We start from the raw sequence: 9,161 nt of genomic DNA, 5'->3' as shown, positions 1-9,161 counted from the left end.
TAATTTTTAAACAATAGTTAAATAAAGATCTACCCAGCAGGTTGGGTCAAACACTTAACGTAAACACTGGGTTTGTCCATTTTTAACCCAGCATTTTTTTTAACCCAGAATCTATCTATCTATCTATCTATCTATCTATCTATCTATCTATCTATCTATCTATCTATCTATCTATCTATCTATCTATCTATCTATCTATCTATCTATCTATCTATCTATCTATCTATCTATCTATCTATCTATGTCCTCTACTACCTGTAGGGATGCCTTCACTTGTGAAACCACATTTCCCCTTTACCGCTCTAACAAATCTCACTGCCACTTAGATAAAACAAATTCTTCTCAACCATCTTCATACCTCCATCCCTGGAGATACAGTCCTACACTGAGCTATTGCTGCTGAATGCTTCAAATGCTAAAATATCACGCTGTTGGTGAAGCAGTAATACATGAAGTGATGAGATGTCAAGGAGGAGGAGGAGAGTGTTTACAGTCTTCTATTTGTGTTATGAATCTGTCCATCATTATCACTCCCTAAAGAGTTGAGATTGTAAAATAGACTTTTACAATTTCTGTTGTGGGTAATTGTCAAGCTGTTGCAAAGGTGAAATTTGCAATGTGCTAAAATGTAATGAGAACCACCAGTTGCTAGGGTGCTTCAGAAGCATCTTAATTGGTCTAATTTTAGGGTGTTTTGAAAGATTTCTAGGTGGTCGCTTACTAGCTAAAGCTATTTCTAAATAAGCATGTTGCTATGCGGTTGCTTGGGTGTTCTTCTAAGTGACTGCCCAGCTCTATTAAGTTCTGGACCCTATACAGCTCCCTCATAAGGGATTTTTTTGCCTGTTTTATATATCCGTGAGGTAAAAATTGCTTACTCAACAATTGCACGATTTGAGGAATCTGTAACACAAACAGTGCAAGTTAAGAACCAAAGTGTAATTCTTAGGGTTAGGGTTTCTTCAATTCACTAACCCTATGTTAAGCAATTTTACGATGCTTAAGACCTCAGGACTAGACATTCTTGATAAAAGTCTTAACTCAGTGCAAGTGTTAAAGAGGATGGTCGGCTATTTATATTACACAAGCGTTTTACTTTCTTCTTTCTGGATATTTTGTTTTGTTCAGACAATTATGTGACACGACAGTTTCTCCTCCCGCAAGGCTTCGCATTCTTGTCAGAAAAGACAGCGACTCGCTTTCATTTTCACCCTCTCTCTCTCTCTGTCTCTCTCTCTCTCTCTCTCTCTCTCTCTCTCTCTCTCATTACTGTTTGGATTATGGATTTTCATATCAGTGCAGAGTTTCCTTTGAAGGCCCCTTCAGCGGTGGTGCTGTACAGTAAGTGGGTTGCGTGTGCTTCTCTTCTCCATCATCCTTTTCTCTCTCTCGTTCTCCCTTTTCCCTACGCTGGACATTTTTGAAATCGCTGGCTGTTAAATGCCTCCGGAGCTGCGTATTTTTAAATGCTCAGACCTCTCGCATGTAGCCTACCTCAAGCACACATGCTCAAAAATCCTGTAAATCGTCTCTTCATGCTCTGATGTCATGATGATGTGGGCACTCAAATCCCTTTATTCAGACTTTTCATATGACAGCTGCTTTCCTGATTCTCTCGGTTTCTCAATGTCTTCATCTCTTGGTCTAAAACAAGAACATATGAGAGTGTTATTGAGTGAGCAATAGTATTTATTGGCATTGTTGCAATGGCATTAGATGTCTTCAAGTGTTAGGTGCCAAAATATCTGATTGTCTTTGATTCAATTGTCGTTCTCAGTCCACTGAGAGATATTGACATTATGAAAAGTTGGGGAAAATAATCACTATATTTGCCAAACTAAACATCTCTCTGTGAAATAATTAGCATTTACCACTTCTAGGAAAGAACTGAGTACCTAGTCGGTACTGAAATTAAAAAAGCTATGAGCGCTGTTGAGCAGATTCTTGACACCTCTGATTGGCCATTGTGTTGATGTGCTCATCAGATATGTCTGTGATTGGCTTCAATGATCAACGCTTCAAAAACGTAAAAACATGGGAGCATTTGAAAGCAGGCGTCTATCAGTCCGCTGATAGACGCCTACTTTCAAACACTCCCGCTTTCAAATTCAAACACTTTTATGTTCTTTCAATCGCTCCCGTGCGTTGACCATTGTAGCCAATCACGGACATATCCGATGAGAGCGTGAACACAATGGCCAATCAGAGGTGTTTACGAATCCACTCAACAGTGCTTAAAGCGTCACATTTTTAAAATTGGTACCGAAGTCAGTACTTTTGATAACTCTACGTCAGACGTCCAGAGAAACGATATCACTGGAATCAATTTCAGAACTAATTTTTCCAGCTAAAGCAGGGTTGCCAGATTTTCACAACAAAACTCACCCAATTGCTACTCAAAACTAGCTCAAAACTAGCCCAATCACATTGTGAAGGGTAAAATCAGCGTTTATGACGGGGTTCCCCTGGTCAAATTCACATTCCAGGGGCTAAATATCTTGTTATTTGGGGTTGCTTCAAACCACGGACATGAAAAACAACCATTGATAAACTAGCCTTGGCAACACTGAGCTAAAAAAAGAGAAAAACACTGACATACAATCAGAATCCATCCAGCTTTAAAGCGGCAAATGACAAAACTGCAGCATTGACTACTGGTGCGGATGCTAATATAGTTATTGTTATCTTTATAGTTATCATTCTTGGCAAATAATATAATAATAAAAATAATAATTTTTGCTCTTTGCAAATAATATTTGCATTAATTAACATTAAAATATGCATTTATTTGTATGCATATGTTGAGTCGAAAACTTAAACGGTTTCTTGTCTCGTCATTAAGAATTACATGAATCATGTAGCCTAAATGCATATTTGAAATTCAGAACAGCCATATTTGAGAAAAAAGTCAAGTTTACATTACTGGATGTTTTTGTCATTCATGCTCAACTTCTGTGAACGATAAAACCCGCCTACTTTGATTTGATTGGCTGTCTCAATTGAATTAACGTTGACGAGCACTGTTAGACCACTGAGGCAGACCAGATTAAAAATGCTACTTTTAAACATTTTTGTCTAACATGACTGGTGGTCTCAATCCTGTTAATTTTCAGCCAAATCTTCACATATTATTATGCATGCATATTTAGCTAGATTTGGTCTTCTTTCACACAACATCTGTGACCCCATATGTTGCTCTTGAAGCCCATATGCATGCTGACTGTTTTACATGCATGCTTACAGACGAAAAGGTCTCTGTTGTCTTAAGTAGCCATTAAATCTGTTTTCCAGTATCACAAGATGACATTGAGGTCAGTGAAACATGTTTTACTGCAGATGAACCATGCAGATAGGGTTGGTTATTCATTTAAAACACGTCCTCTAACATTCGGCAGTGCTCCTCAGGAGGATACTGACCCTGAGAACGGCTACATTAGTGTCAATCCTCAATCTTAGAGCCTCCAGTGGGCGGTCTGTCACAAGGTCAAAGGTTAAACAGGATCCTGTCTCTGCCAAGAGACCCCTGAGAGAAGGAGAGATGTTAATTAAAATGTAGTGGTGTAGGGTCAGATTTTGTGCCTCATTTAAGTCTACTGGTGTGAAACCTCAGTCCACTGACTATTTCTGTGATATGAGTTTCTCCTCATGGCAAAATTAATTAATATTCAGTCTTCGCTGAGATGATTTAATGCTCATCCTTATAATTAGATAGTTTCCTTGTTATTTTCCCAAAGCAACATTCCTCTTAAGTGTGTGCGTAATAAGTTGTGTGCCGGATAACAAGCAGAATTAGTTCAAGTTTTATTCCACCCTCCACTTTAGCAAGTGTGTGTTTATATCCTGCTGTTTTTACAGCTAATGCTGATTAGAATCTAATCAGACTTTCACCTTCCAGCAGGTGTTTCATGTACTCTGAAATATCAGCTGCAAGTTATGATTGCTTGTTAACTTCCTCTATGACATCACTTCACTATCATGATATCTTTAATTTAGGATCATGCATATCTTGCGGCCTAATTTGTGAACTATTTTGTGAAGTATTTTTGTCTTTCTTTCCAGTACAAATATATATAAAAATTCTTAAATCAAGAAACATTTACTTAAGAAGCATAATCAATTAATATATTAATAGTTAACAGTCTTAAAAGTAAAAAAAAAAAAAATCAGACTGGAGTAATTATGCTTTGACATCATAGGAATAAGTTACATTTTTAAATATATTCAAATAAACACATTTATTTATAAATTGTAATAATATTTCACGATATTACTGTTTTTACTGTATTTTAATCAAATAAATGTAGCCTTGGTGAGCAGAAGAGACTTCTTTCAAAAGCATTGTCCAAAGTCCCCCTGTAATGAACAATTTGATCCCTTAAAACTCATCTTTGATCACCAAAATTACATATTTAAACGTTTTTTTCCTGTGAAAAAAACCTTTATGCCTTAAATTAGCTTGAATGTAACTCTAAACCCTTGCCTCATTTAATATATGCGGATCATTGAATATGCAAATTAGCCCCGCCTCCACCCACTCACACCAGCTCAGAGAGGAACTCGTATAACTTACTGAGGTAACCGCTGCACAATGGTATCGCTCTTTACAGCATCGGACACGGTAATTAATATGATTAACCTTTTGCTTGACTACGTTATCAAACAGCTAATAATGTGTTGCTAATGTAACAAAAACAAACCACATTCATGAGTGAGACAGCTGCCTTCTAACAATCAGTACAAACGCTTTGAGCAACTCAAAACATCAGTGGAGGAGAAAGGCATATAGTTCATCATAACAGCATAATATACATCATAACGCCGAATCCGCCATTTTGTCCGATATAGTTAGAAGATTACAGGGTTAGTTCACCCAAAAATGAAAATAATGTAATTAATTACTCACCCTCATGCCGTTCCACACCCGTAAGACCTTCTTTAATCTTCGGAACGCAAATTAAGATATTTTTGATGAAATCCGATGACTCCGTGAGGCCTCCATAGGGAGCAATGGACACTTCGTCTCTCAAGATCCATAAAGGTACTAAAAACATATTTAAATCAGTTCATGTGAGTACAGTGGTTCAATATTAATATTATAAAGTGACAAGAATATTTTTGTTGTGCCAAAAAAACAAAATAACGACTTATATGGCCGATTTCAAAAGGAAGCATCGGAGCGTTATGAATCAGCGTGTCGAATCAGCGGTTCGGAGCGTCAAAGTCACGTGATTTCAGCAGTTTGGTGGTTTGACACAAGCTTGGTGGGAAACCTCTAGTAGTGGAGCTTGATAACACAATATGATATTCACTGCTGGGTGCAGATGTTGAAACAGCATTTATGAGTTCCTCATATTCTCATATTTATTATATATTCTTTATAATATTCTTATTAGGGGGTCTTCAGATGAACTTCTCTATTACTGTGTCCTGTTAGATGGTTATTGAAGTCCAGCACAGTCTAGACTGCTTTATTAAACACCTGTAGATGATGGATCTCTTTTAGATTTCCATTACGGTGCTGTATTATTAAACCCAGCACGAATAAACCTTTCTTTCCTTCTTTCTTTCTTTCTTTGCTCACTCAATGACACACAATGTTTGTATGGTGTCCATGAGAGCGTTTAATAGCGTCACCGTCACCCTGAGTGATGACCTGAACCACTTGACACGCCCCCTTTGCGGTCAAGGATTCTGGGGCGTTTCTTATTACAATCTAACATTACAATCTGAAAGGGGACTAAAAATAAATCAAAACAAGTGTCTTCCATATGTATTATAATCTTTCTCCTTTCCCAAAATGTATGTGTTTTTTTATTTATATTTTGTAGTTATTTTATATCATTTTATTATTTTTTATAATCATTTATAATTTCCTATAGTTGAATTAACAAGTCAAATAAATAACTGATTTCTGACATTTTTTTCATTAATACAGTAAACAGATTATTTCTAAAATATAATATAATATATAATAGCACTTACAGAAATTTGTATTTAATTTAAATATTAAATTAGAACATTTAAAAGATTCTCAGAATCTTATAATGAACCCCAAAGTCTTTCCTGTTCTTCACTCTTTCCATTCTATTTTTCTCTCCGCTTTCATCATCTCTCATCTGTTCATATCACTAAACGAGGGATCGTTAATCACCACTTTACTGATTCCCCTCAGGCGAGAATTCCCAGAATCCCCTGACACTTATGGCCGATCGTTCATACCTGCTTAGAGGCGACAGAGGCTCCGGGGTTAAAACACCTGTCATGGCACACTTGTTTTATGTGTCTGTCTGAGGAGTGTTAAAATTGGGTGGTAATCAATCTTTGTGTGTACTCCCTCACACACAAACACAAGTGGACATTAGATGAGTGATCACTACCTAGTTCATTTGTCAAGCTCATAGGTAGATGATTGCATAATATCTGCAGTTATAACCAAGGATAGAGAATAATATGAGACATTAGAACTATAGCTTTCTAATACACCTGGTGAATGTTGTTGGCTCTGTGACAAATTGGTTATGTTCCTCTATCTATCCTAAGTAGCTTTCCACTAAATAGCCCTGATTGGTCCTTTGAGGGCTTTGCTAGTTTCTGATTGGTTATCACAATGGTTTGTTTAAAGGTGGTAAAGAGGATACATTTTTGCAATATTACTTGAAACTGTCTTTACTAACTGATAAAAGACTATTTATTAGGTGCACTGAAAGGAATAATATTAATATACATCATCTGTGCACGAGGTAGGGCCTTAAAAACATCAGCCAATCGTTTACGCGATCATCACGTAAACGATTGGCCCTCTGGCTTGTCAATCACTGCCATGACGTTCGTTGTGAGAGACGTGTGCGGCTGCGCACTCTAGTAACTTTCCACACTCTACATGCGCCGCATGCAGTGTTTTTGTCAGGAGACAGGAGTAACAACTGCAGATTATGAGTTACCTGCGGTGAGTCCGACATAATGAATCCACTAAGTGTGTGCGCGGCTTAATGATTGTAAGGCCGATTATGAATATAAATTAATACTTATGACTGATCGCGCTCAAACGCGTCCAGTCAGAGCCAGTTGCGTTCAGTCTGCGATTACAGTCGGTGTTCAAATTCCATGTGAAAGTATATAAATCTGTTTCAGGAGCAGGAAACTATCGCTGTATGTTGAGCACAGTCAGAATGTTTTAGCTAGTCGTAAAATGTGTGCCCGGCTTAATAACACAGCGAATGCCGGTGGTAAACAAACACTCGTGCACGAGTTTTGGGAGGCGTTCACTTGAAATGAGCTGTGAAGGAGGGGGATTGTTCTTCCGCATGCGCTCATTTCAAAAACTCGGTCGACGAAAACATCCTCTGTACCACCTTTAACTTTAGTAGCCTTCCCAAATTGTTCTGCTTGAATTCTTGGACACACTTTAAATGTTTTAGAATTACTGTTTTTGTTTGAAAGGCACAACATGTCAGCCTCTGACTCAACCACTGGTGTAAATGTAGGACTACCTGTAATATTTATCTGAACATTGGCAGATGTGGGCAGGACACAAGGGCTGGAGGATAGGAAGCTTTTATGTTGTGTTTGTGTTTGTGTCACCATTGGTGCACCTAGTGGCACAGAAATTACACACTTCAGCTTTACTGGTGGCCATCAAGGTGTAATTTTTCCTGTCAGTCTTGGTAGTTTGTTCATAGTTTATATGATACACCAAAACCTCCTCCCTCTTTGTGAAGTCTTTGATTTTCAGTTAAAAACATCCACCATTTGCTAAAGGTGATATACATCTTAAAGGGGTCATATAATGTTACTTTTACAAGATGTAAAATAAGTCTCTGATGTCCCCAGAGTGTGTCTGTGAAGATTTAGCTCAAAATACCCCACAGATAATTTTTTATAGCATGTTAAATTTGTCACTTTTTGAGAGTGAGCTCTGTTTTTTGTGTCCCTTTAAATGCAAATGAGCTGCTGCTCCCAAGAAAAGGGCGGAGTTTCAAGAGTTCATGCTAGCAGCGCAGATTACCTCAGACTCACTGAAAATATCAGAAACTGTTTAGCCTTTTATGTTCAAACCGGAGTCGGACAATGATGGAGAGACTCAAAAAGAAGTGACAACATGTAGAATGCAACAGGACGTTTCTGAATGGTTATTTGATTAATTTTTGTAGCTGATGTGGAGTTAACTAACTTAACCCTTAATCGCCCCTCAATTAGAACAACGTTAAAGGTCCCCGAGTCAGACAGACCCTAAACTTTTACAGAGCGATTCCATAAGGAAATATACATTTTTTGTATGATATCATTTTTTTCCAAAATTACTTCTCAACTATGCATTTATGCTCTGTTTTTCTCGATATTTGGTAGTTTTTTTTACCTATTTACTGCACAATTACTTAACTATGCCATAGAGTGACTTATGAAAAATGGATTTTTAATTAAAAAAATCACTTTAATGATGATCTTAATTAAATCTAAATTGTATTTGGACATTGCTCTATGTGTTAGGTATAGAATACTGCCATCTACAGGTTTGTGGAAAAACTTTAGGAATTATAGTTAAAGAAAGAAAGTGCAATGACCACATATATCCAATAGAGGTCAATAGGGCCCTAGATTCAAAAATTGAATTTACCTTGGCATAGATGAATAACTTAATCGGTTACTAAATGTAACCTCGGTTCCCTGAGATACGGAACGTGCGAACTTTCCCGCCGAAAGGGGCGGGGAAAGGACCTATATAAGTGAGCATTTCGCCATAGGCAACTCAGGCCATATCGATTGAAGCGACGACACTGAGCCGCAGCCTAGTGGCACGGCAAGTAACGCAGTACTCATTCCGTATCTCAGGGAACCGAGGTTACGTTTAGTAAGCGATTAAGTTCCCTTTCGATACTTCACTCGTACTACGTATGGGGGAACGAATTCAACCACGCCGTGCCACTGCTGGGGAACGGCTGGACTTGACCGGACACTGCGAGGGGACCGAGTGTCAAGTGAGAAGGCCGAAGCTGCCGTAACCCTTGTGCACTACGAGGGAGAGACTCCCGGGTTTTGCGTAAAACGCAGAACTATGATGGCTGCGTAATTACGCCGAGAGGACCCGAGCCTGTAAGGTCGGAATGTCCAACTGATAAAATCTGGCAAAAGTGGATGGCGCGGACCAGCCGGCCGCCTCACAA

General features: G+C 38.2%; 1 protein-coding gene across 1 annotated transcript in view; it reads left to right on the top strand.

Moving 5' to 3' along the window:
* The first annotated feature begins 1,323 nt into the window (after positions 1–1,323).
* srcin1b (SRC kinase signaling inhibitor 1b) overlaps positions 1,324–9,161 on the top strand; it is a 54,060-nt gene continuing 46,222 nt past the window's right edge. The window contains exon 1 of the mRNA XM_067378138.1: positions 1,324–1,341. The gene's annotated coding sequence lies outside the window, so the exon portion shown is untranslated. The remainder of the gene's footprint in view (positions 1,342–9,161) is intronic.

The sequence above is a fragment of the Chanodichthys erythropterus genome, chromosome 23, assembly GCF_024489055.1.
Source record: "Chanodichthys erythropterus isolate Z2021 chromosome 23, ASM2448905v1, whole genome shotgun sequence".
Classification (NCBI taxonomy): domain Eukaryota; kingdom Metazoa; phylum Chordata; class Actinopteri; order Cypriniformes; family Xenocyprididae; genus Chanodichthys; species Chanodichthys erythropterus.
This window is presented reverse-complemented; position numbering and strand designations above follow the sequence as displayed.